The sequence below is a fragment of the Triturus cristatus genome, chromosome 10 (genome assembly GCF_964204655.1).
Source record: "Triturus cristatus chromosome 10, aTriCri1.1, whole genome shotgun sequence".
Lineage (NCBI taxonomy): Eukaryota > Metazoa > Chordata > Amphibia > Caudata > Salamandridae > Triturus > Triturus cristatus.
The window spans coordinates 854,854,537-854,869,154 of NC_140593.1; the positions used below are offsets into that span (position 1 = coordinate 854,854,537).

General features: G+C 45.6%; 10 non-coding genes across 10 annotated transcripts; all 10 read right to left on the minus strand.

Moving 5' to 3' along the window:
• Nucleotides 1–2,720: 2,720 nt before the first annotated feature.
• Nucleotides 2,721–2,792, minus strand: TRNAP-AGG (transfer RNA proline (anticodon AGG)). The gene has a single exon. It is a non-coding gene; the product is annotated as a tRNA-Pro (tRNA).
• A 441-nt stretch (nt 2,793–3,233) lies between these two features.
• TRNAV-UAC (transfer RNA valine (anticodon UAC)) lies at nt 3,234–3,306 on the minus strand. Its single transcript has one exon. It is a non-coding gene; the product is annotated as a tRNA-Val (tRNA).
• Nucleotides 3,307–4,699: 1,393 nt separating this feature from the next.
• Nucleotides 4,700–4,811, minus strand: TRNAL-CAA (transfer RNA leucine (anticodon CAA)). The gene is made up of 2 exons: nt 4,774–4,811; nt 4,700–4,745 (listed from the first exon to the last, which is right to left on the minus strand). It is a non-coding gene; the product is annotated as a tRNA-Leu (tRNA).
• Nucleotides 4,812–5,099: 288 nt separating this feature from the next.
• TRNAV-AAC (transfer RNA valine (anticodon AAC)) lies at nt 5,100–5,172 on the minus strand. Its single transcript has one exon. It is a non-coding gene; the product is annotated as a tRNA-Val (tRNA).
• Nucleotides 5,173–5,558: 386 nt separating this feature from the next.
• On the minus strand, nt 5,559–5,630 carry TRNAP-AGG (transfer RNA proline (anticodon AGG)). The gene has a single exon. It is a non-coding gene; the product is annotated as a tRNA-Pro (tRNA).
• A 441-nt stretch (nt 5,631–6,071) lies between these two features.
• Nucleotides 6,072–6,144, minus strand: TRNAV-UAC (transfer RNA valine (anticodon UAC)). Its single transcript has one exon. It is a non-coding gene; the product is annotated as a tRNA-Val (tRNA).
• Nucleotides 6,145–7,937: 1,793 nt separating this feature from the next.
• On the minus strand, nt 7,938–8,010 carry TRNAV-AAC (transfer RNA valine (anticodon AAC)). The gene has a single exon. It is a non-coding gene; the product is annotated as a tRNA-Val (tRNA).
• Nucleotides 8,011–9,367: 1,357 nt separating this feature from the next.
• On the minus strand, nt 9,368–9,439 carry TRNAP-AGG (transfer RNA proline (anticodon AGG)). Its single transcript has one exon. It is a non-coding gene; the product is annotated as a tRNA-Pro (tRNA).
• Nucleotides 9,440–12,205: 2,766 nt separating this feature from the next.
• On the minus strand, nt 12,206–12,277 carry TRNAP-AGG (transfer RNA proline (anticodon AGG)). Its single transcript has one exon. It is a non-coding gene; the product is annotated as a tRNA-Pro (tRNA).
• A 441-nt stretch (nt 12,278–12,718) lies between these two features.
• TRNAV-UAC (transfer RNA valine (anticodon UAC)) lies at nt 12,719–12,791 on the minus strand. Its single transcript has one exon. It is a non-coding gene; the product is annotated as a tRNA-Val (tRNA).
• Between the last annotated feature and the right edge of the window lie 1,827 nt (nt 12,792–14,618).

A 14,618-nucleotide genomic window follows, 5' to 3' on the forward strand; every position in this document is an offset into this window, starting at 1 on the left:
CAGCGAGTTAGTGAATGCTTCACCCAAAGCAAGCAACTGCACATGCTGCTCTCTTCTGCAATATGGTTGCTGTCTTTTCCATGGCCGTCATCGAACAAGAAATGAAAATGCCTCTATCCTTCAGACATTTTGTTTGTTCTAGGTGTATGCTCTCGGTGAGGTCAATAAAACCATTTCTGCTCTCATGCCTTGCTTTCATGAAGTAGGCCCAACCTTCAGTACACAAGGACGTGCAAACGAATAGCGCAAACTATCGTCACTTCTCTTTTTGAGCTGTCACTGATACCCCTGGAGCACAGTACGTCACGCTGGTGAGGGATAGACAGCTTCCATTATCTCAGCTTTCCTATAAATTGAGAGAGTAAATGCAAACTGTGTGAAAAACAGAAAGCTGCTGTTTCTGCCCGGTCTCGAACCAGGGACCTTTCGCGTTTAAAGCGAACGTGATAACCACTACACTACAGAAACAGACACGCTTGCAGGAATCTTCTTGGCATGTAGTGGGCTGGAATGCACAGACCAAGGGCCAATGTCCATGAAGCTCAAAGTTGGACCCTCCTTACCCGATCTCTTTCTTTGGAAGAAAGGAACGAGGACCCCTTTTATTCCAAAAGGCGATTTTAAAACCATACCTGAAACCACACTAGAAAAACACTTTGCATTTAATTTTCCTACACTGATGGTCCACCCCAGAAAAGCAGTTGCAAAGAAGTCCTGCACTGAAATTCTATACGCCAAAAGTGGGAAATAGCGTAGAGGGAAAGGAACTTTCTCACCATACACGGCGTCTTATAGCATTGAAAAGAAGAAATGGCCCTATATAATAAGCAGCCTAAAAATAATTCCACAGCATGGGCTCGTCCGGGATTTGAATCCGGGACCTCTCGCACCCGAAGCGAGAATCATACCCCTAGACCAACGAGCCTGATTCCCCAGTTGGCATTTTAAGCAATTTCTGATGCGTCTTTCAGAAACAAAGCAGGGCTATTTGGCTGCTCTCTCTCTATGTGAACCACAAAAAGTCATGTTTTCTCTCAAGGTGTTGTTTTTTTCACTCTTGCAAGGAAGGGATCAGTCGATATCCTAGCTGCCAGAGAGCAGAAAAAAGGCGCTGATGAGAACTGTGGCACTTTCTGGCACTTGTACTCCTCTGCAAGTCCTGGACACTTGCCCCATAGACTTCCACCCCAGATGCAAGGGAGGGCCTGCCAATTCTTGCTCCTAAGACAGAGGCATTTGATTCTTGGATTCAAACACGCTCACTCAGCGCTCGATCAGGCTCGATCAGGTGAGATTTATATGAGTGGCTCGCAGGACTGAAACACTAACCTGGGAGCCCCAGGGTGGCTGAATTCCCAGGATGGCCATTTTTGGGCAAGTCACCTCCTTTCCTCCTGCCTCAATCTAGAATTGGCTGCAAATCACAAGATAGAGTTCAATGTCCGTGTGTACTGCCTACTCCCAGATACCTCTCTGTCTTCCTTAAGTAAATTAAAATTCGCAAGGGGGGACCAATGACAATCTGCTCCTCCCACATAACCAGGAAGCCCTGTTGAACATGTCTGCCTGTGTTGTTGCAGGGACAGTGCCTTCTCCGCCCAAAAGGTGGCAGGAGAGCCTCACAACAAAGATGGGATCAACTGCTTAATGAGAAACCAGCACGGCAGTTTGTGTGATGGAGTGCAAATTTAACGGAAGGTGTGCCTGAGGTGTCCCTTCCAGGAATACATGGAATTGTGATTGAGGGCCCAGCCTGATCGTTGGTGGATTTCTCGTCATATGTTACAGGTCCGTGCAAAGATTGTGGTGTGTGGGGAATGCACTGCAAAAAACAGGACGATTTAAGGGTGTAAAAGAAACCTGTCTGAAGTGGGATTTGAACCCACGCCTCCATGAGGAGACCAGAAGTCTCAGTTGCACTGAAGATCAAGCTCTCTTGAGTCTGGCGCCTTAGACCACTCGGCCATCCTGACAGCCCTGGGTGTGCACAGATCTGACTCTTCTGACTGCACCTGCCAATGTTTGCACTTACAACGTTCACAGCAATGTCACAAGTGTAAAGACCCCACAATACAACATGGCATGACAAAAAAAAAGCTAGGCACAAGAGCGACCACTGATGGATGCGGATTACTTTGTTTCGTCTTGCAAAAGTAAAGGAAGTTTCCCATGGCTCGCTGGGTTCAAGGACCGCCTCTTCTTAAGCTTGCATTGAGATAATAAGGTTTTAGAGGGTGCACATAAAAGCAGCTCATGCACAGTGTTTCTGCCCGGTCTCGAACCGGGGACCTTTCGCGTGTTAGGCAAACGTGATGACCACTACACTACAGAAAGTCACTTGCTGTGTTTTACTGTTAGAGCAAGGTTCCTCTCAAGGGTTCTCTCTACTTCTATTCTGCTGTATCAGCAGCCACTCAGAAAGCGAGGAGCAAGTGTGAAAACTGCAGAGATATCAGCCAACATACTTGCAATTAGACGTATTAAAAATTGACTTATGCAGGCATCGACAGACAAATATCTGATGCCTAAATGCCAGCAAGTACAGCTTGGGAAAGCATCACCTGGGACACACACAGACTAAGCATGAAGGCAGAAAAAGCATGGTGATCCATGTTTCTTATGAGGTTCAAAATATTTTGTGCAACAATGCGGCGAGTGTAATGAGAAATAGTCAGGCATTGTGAGTTTTGAGTAGGATTCGTATGTTTACCTCTGAAAAAGGGCTCGTCCGGGATTTGAACCCGGGACCTCTCGCACCCTAAGCGAGAATCATACCCCTAGACCAACGAGCCGAGGCACACAAGAGTCGCCTTTCGCACCGGCTCCGGGGGTTATTGGCAGCGAGTTAGTGAATGCTTCACCCAAAGCAAGCAACTGCACATGCTGCTCTCTTCTGCAATATGGTTGCTGTCTTTTCCATGGCCGTCATCGAACAAGAAATGAAAATGCCTCTATCCTTCAGACATTTTGTTTGTTCTAGGTGTATGCTCTCGGTGAGGTCAATAAAACCATTTCTGCTCTCATGCCTTGCTTTCATGAAGTAGGCCCAACCTTCAGTACACAAGGACGTGCAAACGAATAGCGCAAACTATCGTCACTTCTCTTTTTGAGCTGTCACTGATACCCCTGGAGCACAGTACGTCACGCTGGTGAGGGATAGACAGCTTCCATTATCTCAGCTTTCCTATAAATTGAGAGAGTAAATGCAAACTGTGTGAAAAACAGAAAGCTGCTGTTTCTGCCCGGTCTCGAACCAGGGACCTTTCGCGTGTAAAGCGAACGTGATAACCACTACACTACAGAAACAGACACGCTTGCAGGAATCTTCTTGGCATGTAGTGGGCTGGAATGCACAGACCAAGGGCCAATGTCCATGAAGCTCAAAGTTGGACCCTCCTTACCCGATCTCTTTCTTTGGAAGAAAGGAACGAGGACCCCTTTTATTCCAAAAGGCGATTTTAAAACCATACCTGAAACCACACTAGAAAAACACTTTGCATTTAATTTTCCTACACTGATGGTCCACCCCAGAAAAGCAGTTGCAAAGAAGTCCGGCACTGAAATTCTATACGCCAAAAGTGGGAAATAGCGTAGAGGGAAAGGAACTTTCTCACCATACACGGCGTCTTATAGCATTGAAAAGAAGAAATGGCCCTATATAATAAGAAGCCTAAAAATTATTCCACAGCATGGGCTCGTCCGGGATTTGAATCCGGGACCTCTCGCACCCGAAGCGAGAATCATACCCCTAGACCAACGAGCCTGATTCCCCAGTTGGCATTTTAAGCAATTTCTGATGCGTCTTTCAGAAACAAAGCAGGGCTATTTGGCTGCTCTCTCTCTATGTGAACCACAAAAAGTCATGTTTTCTCTCAAGGTGTTGTTTTTTTCACTCTTGCAAGGAAGGGATCAGTCGATATCCTAGCTGCCAGAGAGCAGAAAAAAGGCGCTGCTGAGAACTGTGGCACTTTCTGGCACTTGTACTCCTCTGCAAGTCCTGGACACTTGCCCCATAGACTTCTACCCCAGATTGAAGGGAGGGCCTGCCAATTCTTGCTCCTAAGACAGAGGCATTTGATTCTTGGATTCAAATACGCTCACTCAGCGCTCGATCAGGCTCGATCAGGCGAGATTTATATGAGTGGCTCGCAGGACTGAAACACTAACCTGGGAGCCCCAGGGTGGCTGAATTCCCAGGATGGCCATTTTTGGGCAAGTCACCTCCTTTCCTCCTGCCTCAATCTAGAATTGGCTGCAAATCACAAGATAGAGTTCAATGTCCGTGTGTACTGCCTACTCCCAGATACCTCTCTGTCTTCCTTATGTAAATTAAAATTCGCAAGGGGGGACCAATGACAATCTGCTCCTCCCACATAACCAGGAAGCCCTGTTGAACATGTCTGCCTGTGTTGTTGCAGGGACAGTGCCTTCTCCGCCCAAAAGGTGGCAGGAGAGCCTCACAACAAAGATGGGATCAACTGCTTAATGAGAAACCAGCACGGCAGTTTGTGTGATGGAGTGCAAATTTAACGGAAGGTGTGCCTGAGGTGTCCCTTCCAGGAATACATGGAATTGTGATTGAGGGCCCAGCCTGATCGTTGGTGGATTTCTCGTCATATGTTACAGGTCCGTGCAAAGATTGTGGTGTGTGGGGAATGCACTGCAAAAAACAGGACGATTTAAGGGTGTAAAAGAAACCTGTCAGAAGTGGGATTTGAACCCACGCCTCCATGAGGAGACCAGAAGTCTCAGTTGCACTGAAGATTAAGCTCTCTTGAGTCTGGCGCCTTAGACCACTCGGCCATCCTGACAGCCCTGGGTGTGCACAGATCTGACTCTTCTGACTGCACCTGCCAATGTTTGCACTTACAACGTTCACAGCAATGTCACAAGTGTAAAGACCCCACAATACAACATGGCATGACAAAAAAAAAGCTAGGCACAAGAGCGACCACTGATGGATGCGGATTACTTTGTTTCGTCTTGCAAAAGTAAAGGAAGTTTCCCATGGCTCGCTGGGTTCAAGGACCGCCTCTTCTTAAGCTTGCATTGAGATAATAAGGTTTTAGAGGGTGCACATAAAAGCAGCTCATGCACAGTGTTTCTGCCCGGTCTCGAACCGGGGACCTTTCGCGTGTTAGGCGAACGTGATGACCACTACACTACAGAAACTCACTTGCTGTGTTTTACTGTTAGAGCAAGGTTCCTCTCAAGGGTTCTCTCTACTTCTATTCTGCTGTATCAGCAGCCACTCAGAAAGCGAGGAGCAAGTGTGAAAACTGCAGAGATATCAGCCAACATACTTGCAATTAGACGTATTAAAAATTGACTTATGCAGGCATCGACAGACAAATATCTGATGCCTAAATGCCAGCAAGTACAGCTTGGGAAAGCATCACCTGGGACACACACAGACTAAGCATGAAGGCAGAAAAAGCATGGTGATCCATGTTTCTTATGAGGTTCAAAATATTTTGTGCAACAATGCGGCGAGTGTAATGAGAAATAGTCAGGCATTGTGAGTTTTGAGTAGGATTCGTATGTTTACCTCTAAAAAAGGGCTCGTCCGGGATTTGAACCCGGGACCTCTCGCACCCTAAGCGAGAATCATACCCCTAGACCAACGAGCCGAGGCACACAAGAGTCGCCTTTCGCACCGGCTCCGGGGGTTATTGGCAGCGAGTTAGTGAATGCTTCACCCAAAGCAAGCAACTGCACATGCTGCTCTCTTCTGCAATATGGTTGCTGTCTTTTCCATGGCCGTCATCGAACAAGAAATGAAAATGCCTCTATCCTTCAGACATTTTGTTTGTTCTAGGTGTATGCTCTCGGTGAGGTCAATAAAACCATTTCTGCTCTCATGCCTTGCTTTCATGAAGTAGGCCCAACCTTCAGTACACAAGGACGTGCAAACGAATAGCGCAAACTATCGTCACTTCTCTTTTTGAGCTGTCACTGATACCCCTGGAGCACAGTACGTCACGCTGGTGAGGGATAGACAGCTTCCATTATCTCAGCTTTCCTATAAATTGAGAGAGTAAATGCAAACTGTGTGAAAAACAGAAAGCTGCTGTTTCTGCCCGGTCTCGAACCAGGGACCTTTCGCGTGTAAAGCGAACGTGTTAACCACTACACTACAGAAACAGACACGCTTGCAGGAATCTTCTTGGCATGTAGTGGGCTGGAATGCACAGACCAAGGGCCAATGTCCATGAAGCTCAAAGTTGGACCCTCCTTACCCGATCTCTTTCTTTGGAAGAAAGGAACGAGGACCCCTTTTATTCCAAAAGGCGATTTTAAAACCATACCTGAAACCACACTAGAAAAACACTTTGCATTTAATTTTCCTACACTGATGGTCCACCCCAGAAAAGCAGTTGCAAAGAAGTCCGGCACTGAAATTCTATACGCCAAAAGTGGGAAATAGCGTAGAGGGAAAGGAACTTTCTCACCATACACGGCGTCTTATAGCATTGAAAAGAAGAAATGGCCCTATATAATAAGAAGCCTAAAAATTATTCCACAGCATGGGCTCGTCCGGGATTTGAATCCGGGACCTCTCGCACCCGAAGCGAGAATCATACCCCTAGACCAACGAGCCTGATTCCCCAGTTGGCATTTTAAGCAATTTCTGATGCGTCTTTCAGAAACAAAGCAGGGCTATTTGGCTGCTCTCTCTCTATGTGAACCACAAAAAGTCATGTTTTCTCTCAAGGTGTTGTTTTTTTCACTCTTGCAAGGAAGGGATCAGTCGATCTCCTAGCTGCCAGAGAGCAGAAAAAAGGCGCTGATGAGAACTGTGGCACTTTCTGGCACTTGTACTCCTCTGCAAGTCCTGGACACTTGCCCCATAGACTTCTACCCCAGATTGAAGGGAGGGCCTGCCAATTCTTGCTCCTAAGACAGAGGCATTTGATTCTTGGATTCAAATACGCTCACTCAGCGCTCGATCAGGCTCGATCAGGCGAGATTTATATGAGTGGCTCGCAGGACTGAAACACTAACCTGGGAGCCCCAGGGTGGCTGAATTCCCAGGATGGCCATTTTTGGGCAAGTCACCTCCTTTCCTCCTGCCTCAATCTAGAATTGGCTGCAAATCACAAGATAGAGTTCAATGTCCGTGTGTACTGCCTACTCCCAGATACCTCTCTGTCTTCCTTATGTAAATTAAAATTCGCAAGGGGGGACCAATGACAATCTGCTCCTCCCACATAACCAGGAAGCCCTGTTGAACATGTCTGCCTGTGTTGTTGCAGGGACAGTGCCTTCTCCGCCCAAAAGGTGGCAGGAGAGCCTCACAACAAAGATGGGATCAACTGCTTAATGAGAAACCAGCACGGCAGTTTGTGTGATGGAGTGCAAATTTAACGGAAGGTGTGCCTGAGGTGTCCCTTCCAGGAATACATGGAATTGTGATTGAGGGCCCAGCCTGATCGTTGGTGGATTTCTCGTCATATGTTACAGGTCCGTGCAAAGATTGTGGTGTGTGGGGAATGCACTGCAAAAAACAGGACGATTTAAGGGTGTAAAAGAAACCTGTCAGAAGTGGGATTTGAACCCACGACTCCATGAGGAGACCAGAAGTCTCAGTTGCACTGAAGATTAAGCTCTCTTGAGTCTGGCGCCTTAGACCACTCGGCCATCCTGACAGCCCTGGGTGTGCACAAATCTGACTCTTCTGACTGCACCTGCCAATGTTTGCACTTACAACGTTCACAGCAATGTCACAAGTGTAAAGACCCCACAATACAACATGGCATGACAAAAAAAAAGCTAGGCACAAGAGCGACCACTGATGGATGCGGATTACTTTGTTTCGTCTTGCAAAAGTAAAGGAAGTTTCCCATGGCTCGCTGGGTTCAAGGACCGCCTCTTCTTAAGCTTGCATTGAGATAATAAGGTTTTAGAGGGTGCACATAAAAGCAGCTCATGCACAGTGTTTCTGCCCGGTCTCGAACCGGGGACCTTTCGCGTGTTAGGCGAACGTGATGACCTCTACACTACAGAAACTCACTTGCTGTGTTTTACTGTTAGAGCAAGGTTCCTCTCAAGGGTTCTCTCTACTTCTATTCTGCTGTATCAGCAGCCACTCAGAAAGCGAGGAGCAAGTGTGAAAACTGCAGAGATATCAGCCAACATACTTGCAATTAGACGTATTAAAAATTGACTTATGCAGGCATCGACAGACAAATATCTGATGCCTAAATGCCAGCAAGTACAGCTTGGGAAAGCATCACCTGGGACACACACAGACTAAGCATGAAGGCAGAAAAAGCATGGTGATCCATGTTTCTTATGAGGTTCAAAATATTTTGTGCAACAATGCGGCGAGTGTAATGATAAATAGTCAGGCATTCTGAGTTTTGAGTAGGATTCGTATGTTTACCTCTGAAAAAGGGCTCGTCCGGGATTTGAACCTGGGACCTCTCGCACCCTAAGCGAGAATCATACCCCTAGACCAACGAGCCGAGGCACACAAGAGTCGCCTTTCCCACCGGCTCCGGGGGTTATTGGCAGCGAGTTAGTGAATGCTTCACCCAAAGCAAGCAACTGCACATGCTGCTCTCTTCTGCAATATGGTTGCTGTCTTTTCCATGGCCGTCATCGAACAAGAAATGAAAATGCCTCTATCCTTCAGACATTTTGTTTGTTCTAGGTGTATGCTCTCGGTGAGGTCAATAAAACCATTTCTGCTCTCATGCCTTGCTTTCATGAAGTAGGCCCAACCTTCAGTACACAAGGACGTGCAAACGAATAGCGCAAACTATCGTCACTTCTCTTTTTGAGCTGTCACTGATACCCCTGGAGCACAGTACGTCACGCTGGTGAGGGATAGACAGCTTCCATTATCTCAGCTTTCCTATAAATTGAGAGAGTAAATGCAAACTGTGTGAAAAACAGAAAGCTGCTGTTTCTGCCCGGTCTCGAACCAGGGACCTTTCGCGTTTAAAGCGAACGTGATAACCACTACACTACAGAAACAGACACGCTTGCAGGAATCTTCTTGGCATGTAGTGGGCTGGAATGCACAGACCAAGGGCCAATGTCCATGAAGCTCAAAGTTGGACCCTCCTTACCCGATCTCTTTCTTTGGAAGAAAGGAACGAGGACCCCTTTTATTCCAAAAGGTGATTTTAAAACCATACCTGAAACCACACTAGAAAAACACTTTGCATTTAATTTTCCTACACTGATGGTCCACCCCAGAAAAGCAGTTGCAAAGAAGTCCGGCACTGAAATTCTATACGCCAAAAGTGGGAAATAGCGTAGAGGGAAAGGAACTTTCTCACCATACACGGCGTCTTATAGCATTGAAAAGAAGAAATGGCCCTATATAATAAGCAGCCTAAAAATAATTCCACAGCATGGGCTCGTCCGGGATTTGAACCCGGGACCTCTCGCACCCTAAGCGAGAATCATACCCCTAGACCAACGAGCCGAGGCACACAAGAGTCGCCTTTCGCACCGGCTCCGGGGGTTATTGGCAGCGAGTTAGTGAATGCTTCACCCAAAGCAAGCAACTGCACATGCTGCTCTCTTCTGCAATATGGTTGCTGTCTTTTCCATGGCCGTCATCGAACAAGAAATGAAAATGCCTCTATCCTTCAGACATTTTGTTTGTTCTAGGTGTATGCTCTCGGTGAGGTCAATAAAACCATTTCTGCTCTCATGCCTTGCTTTCATGAAGTAGGCCCAACCTTCAGTACACAAGGACGTGCAAACGAATAGCGCAAACTATCGTCACTTCTCTTTTTGAGCTGTCACTGATACCCCTGGAGCACAGTACGTCACGCTGGTGAGGGATAGACAGCTTCCATTATCTCAGCTTTCCTATAAATTGAGAGAGTAAATGCAAACTGTGTGAAAAACAGAAAGCTGCTGTTTCTGCCCGGTCTCGAACCAGGGACCTTTCGCGTTTAAAGCGAACGTGATAACCACTACACTACAGAAACAGACACGCTTGCAGGAATCTTCTTGGCATGTAGTGGGCTGGAATGCACAGACCAAGGGCCAATGTCCATGAAGCTCAAAGTTGGACCCTCCTTACCCGATCTCTTTCTTTGGAAGAAAGGAACGAGGACCCCTTTTATTCCAAAAGGCGATTTTAAAACCATACCTGAAACCACACTAGAAAAACACTTTGCATTTAATTTTCCTACACTGATGGTCCACCCCAGAAAAGCAGTTGCAAAGAAGTCCTGCACTGAAATTCTATACGCCAAAAGTGGGAAATAGCGTAGAGGGAAAGGAACTTTCTCACCATACACGGCGTCTTATAGCATTGAAAAGAAGAAATGGCCCTATATAATAAGCAGCCTAAAAATAATTCCACAGCATGGGCTCGTCCGGGATTTGAATCCGGGACCTCTCGCACCCGAAGCGAGAATCATACCCCTAGACCAACGAGCCTGATTCCCCAGTTGGCATTTTAAGCAATTTCTGATGCGTCTTTCAGAAACAAAGCAGGGCTATTTGGCTGCTCTCTCTCTATGTGAACCACAAAAAGTCATGTTTTCTCTCAAGGTGTTGTTTTTTTCACTCTTGCAAGGAAGGGATCAGTCGATATCCTAGCTGCCAGAGAGCAGAAAAAAGGCGCTGATGAGAACTGTGGCACTTTCTGGCACTTGTACTCCTCTGCAAGTCCTGGACACTTGCCCCATAGACTTCCACCCCAGATGCAAGGGAGGGCCTGCCAATTCTTGCTCCTAAGACAGAGGCATTTGATTCTTGGATTCAAACACGCTCACTCAGCGCTCGATCAGGCTCGATCAGGCGAGATTTATATGAGTGGCTCGCAGGACTGAAACACTAACCTGGGAGCCCCAGGGTGGCTGAATTCCCAGGATGGCCATTTTTGGGCAAGTCACCTCCTTTCCTCCTGCCTCAATCTAGAATTGGCTGCAAATCACAAGATAGAGTTCAATGTCCGTGTGTACTGCCTATTCCCAGATACCTCTCTGTCTTCCTTATGTAAATTAAAATTCGCAAGGGGGGACCAATGACAATCTGCTCCTCCCACATAACCAGGAAGCCCTGTTGAACATGTCTGCCTGTGTTGTTGCAGGGACAGTGCCTTCTCCGCCCAAAAGGTGGCAGGAGAGCCTCACAACAAAGATGGGATCAACTGCTTAATAAGAAACCAGCACGGCAGTTTGTGTGATGGAGTGCAAATTTAACGGAAGGTGTGCCTGAGGTGTCCCTTCCAGGAATACATGGAATTGTGATTGAGGGCCCAGCCTGATCGTTGGTGGATTTCTCGTCATATGTTACAGGTCCGTGCAAAGATTGTGGTGTGTGGGGAATGCACTGCAAAAAACAGGACGATTTAAGGGTGTAAAAGAAACCTGTTAGAAGTGGGATTTGAACCCACGCCTCCATGAGGAGACCAGAAGTCTCAGTTGCACTGAAGATCAAGCTCTCTTGAGTCTGGCGCCTTAGACCACTCGGCCATCCTGACAGCCCTGGGTGTGCACAGATCTGACTCTTCTGACTGCACCTGCCAATGTTTGCACTTACAACGTTCACAGCAATGTCACAAGTGTAAAGACCCCACAATACAACATGGCATGACAAAAAAAAAGCTAGGCACAAGAGCGACCACTGATGGATGCGGATTACTTTGTTTCGTCTTGCAAAAGTAAAGGAAGTTTCCCATGGCTCGCTGGGTTCAAGGACCGCCTCTTCTTAAGCTTGCATTGAGATAATAAGGTTTTAGAGGGTGCACATAAAAGCAGCTCATGCACAGTGTTTCTGCCCGGTCTCGAACCGGGGACCTTTCGCGTGTTAGGCAAACGTGATGACCACTACACTACAGAAAGTCACTTGCTGTGTTTTACTGTTAGAGCAAGGTTCCTCTCAAGGGTTCTCTCTACTTCTATTCTGCTGTATCAGCAGCCACTCAGAAAGCGAGGAGCAAGTGTGAAAACTGCAGAGATATCAGCCAACATACTTGCAATTAGACGTATTAAAAATTGACTTATGCAGGCATCGACAGACAAATATCTGATGCCTAAATGCCAGCAAGTACAGCTTGGGAAAGCATCACCTGGGACACACACAGACTAAGCATGAAGGCAGAAAAAGCATGGTGATCCATGTTTCTTATGAGGTTCAAAATATTTTGTGCAACAATGCGGCGAGTGTAATGAGAAATAGTCAGGCATTGTGAGTTTTGAGTAGGATTCGTATGTTTACCTCTGAAAAAGGGCTCGTCCGGGATTTGAACCCGGGACCTCTCGCACCCTAAGCGAGAATCATACCCCTAGACCAACGAGCCGAGGCACACAAGAGTCGCCTTTCGCACCGGCTCCGGGGGTTATTGGCAGCGAGTTAGTGAATGCTTCACCCAAAGCAAGCAACTGCACATGCTGCTCTCTTCTGCAATATGGTTGCTGTCTTTTCCATGGCCGTCATCGAACAAGAAATGAAAATGCCTCTATCCTTCAGACATTTTGTTTGTTCTAGGTGTATGCTCTCGGTGAGGTCAATAAAACCATTTCTGCTCTCATGCCTTGCTTTCATGAAGTAGGCCCAACCTTCAGTACACAAGGACGTGCAAACGAATAGCGCAAACTATCGTCACTTCTCTTTTTGAGCTGTCACTGATACCCCTGGAGCACAGTACGTCACGCTGGTGAGGGATAGACAGCTTCCATTATCTCAGCTTTCCTATAAATTGAGAGAGTAAATGCAAACTGTGTGAAAAACAGAAAGCTGCTGTTTCTGCCCGGTCTCGAACCAGGGACCTTTCGCGTGTAAAGCGAACGTGATAACCACTACACTACAGAAACAGACACGCTTGCAGGAATCTTCTTGGCATGTAGTGGGCTGGAATGCACAGACCAAGGGCCAATGTCCATGAAGCTCAAAGTTGGACCCTCCTTACCCGATCTCTTTCTTTGGAAGAAAGGAACGAGGACCCCTTTTATTCCAAAAGGCGATTTTAAAACCATACCTGAAACCACACTAGAAAAACACTTTGCATTTAATTTTCCTACACTGATGGTCCACCCCAGAAAAGCAAACAATTCGCAGGGTGTGAAAGGCAAATGGCGCTATCAACAAAAATTGCACAGAATCCAATATATGAAAATCAAATTCCCAGCGGTGCAAACAACAGTGGGAACAACACCCAAAACCCACAAGGCTCAATACAAGATTGATAAAGATGCAAAAAAAAAGAGTAGATGCACACGCTATTGAAATAAATGCATAGTTCAAAACAATCAAATGCAGCACAATGCTTCCGTTCTTCTCAATTTATTAGCGAAATTCTTCCACTCCCCAACGCGTTTCGTCGTTTTGAGGGAATTATCCCATACGACTTCCTCAGGGCTGGAAGTGATACAAATGACATATGTATAGAGAAATGGCAGCAGAAAAAAAGACACAAAACATTTTTTACAACACACAATAACTGAAACAAAAAGTAAAGAGACAGACGGTTCAAAAGACAGGCAAAGTTATATGACAGAAATAGTACATATTCTAAAGTAACGATATATAGCACTTGTCTAAACAATACCTCCTTACAGAACACGAAATAAAAGTAAGCGTCAGTGAAAAAATCCTAATAGAAACTACTCACCAACCCATGTGAGTCTAATGTAGTTAATCAAAAGAAAAGAAAATTCTGTACCTCAATTACTTGATGAACTGCCAATCTAAAACAATATAAAATAAATTGACTCATATTTAGTCATTGCGTCACATATGAGGCACGATCAATCACAAACAATCATAAGACCGATATTCAAAATATATATACCTGGTTTTACCGGAAACTGATCTTATTTTCTAATATCAATAGTACAAAAGCTGCCCAATCATATGGTGGCCATCCAAATAAACAGATTTCAGTTGAGTATACCTAAAACAATGACGAATTAATGTCAGTATAATTCAAAAACGTAAATATATCTCCAGCATAAACTGCAAGTAACACTAAAATACGTGAATATATCACAAAATTACGCTGCAGCACCAGTTTTATTTGACTTACCCAGAATGGTATGTTGATATAGATATAATTGTTATCCAATAGTCAAAAACGTATAATCCAATATCGTCTGCTTAACGTAATTAGTCACCTAAAAATAAAGTACGGAGAGTTATAACCTCTCCTACGTGTTCAAATGATAAATGCAAACGGGAGGATTCTCGCGCCGTTGTCAAACTTACCAAAAGCATTCGGCTTCCAAAATCCCGAGTACAGGAGAGAGGCAACGCCGCCGGACACTTCCGCGTTCAAATAACCGACGTTTAGTGATAGAAAAGGGGACTTAAACCCCTACTGCAAAACTAGCGCCATTTTGGAACTGCAAAATCTCAATAGCGATGTATATAAAACGCTATGTATACAACGAGATCATTATTATAAAAGAGTATTACGCCTCACTGATCTTTTTATTTGCATAGTCCACGGCATAATGTAATATAAAGCGTTCTATATTACGGCCTAACTAAAAATAAAAGGAGCGCCCTAATTAAACGTGTTACCTGCATATACATCATCTATTAGTAACATATTGAATAATGAGTATAATTACTTGATTCTTTTTTGGAACCATGATCGATCAATAGCAAATATCATGCCCATTATTAAGGCACTTTAACCT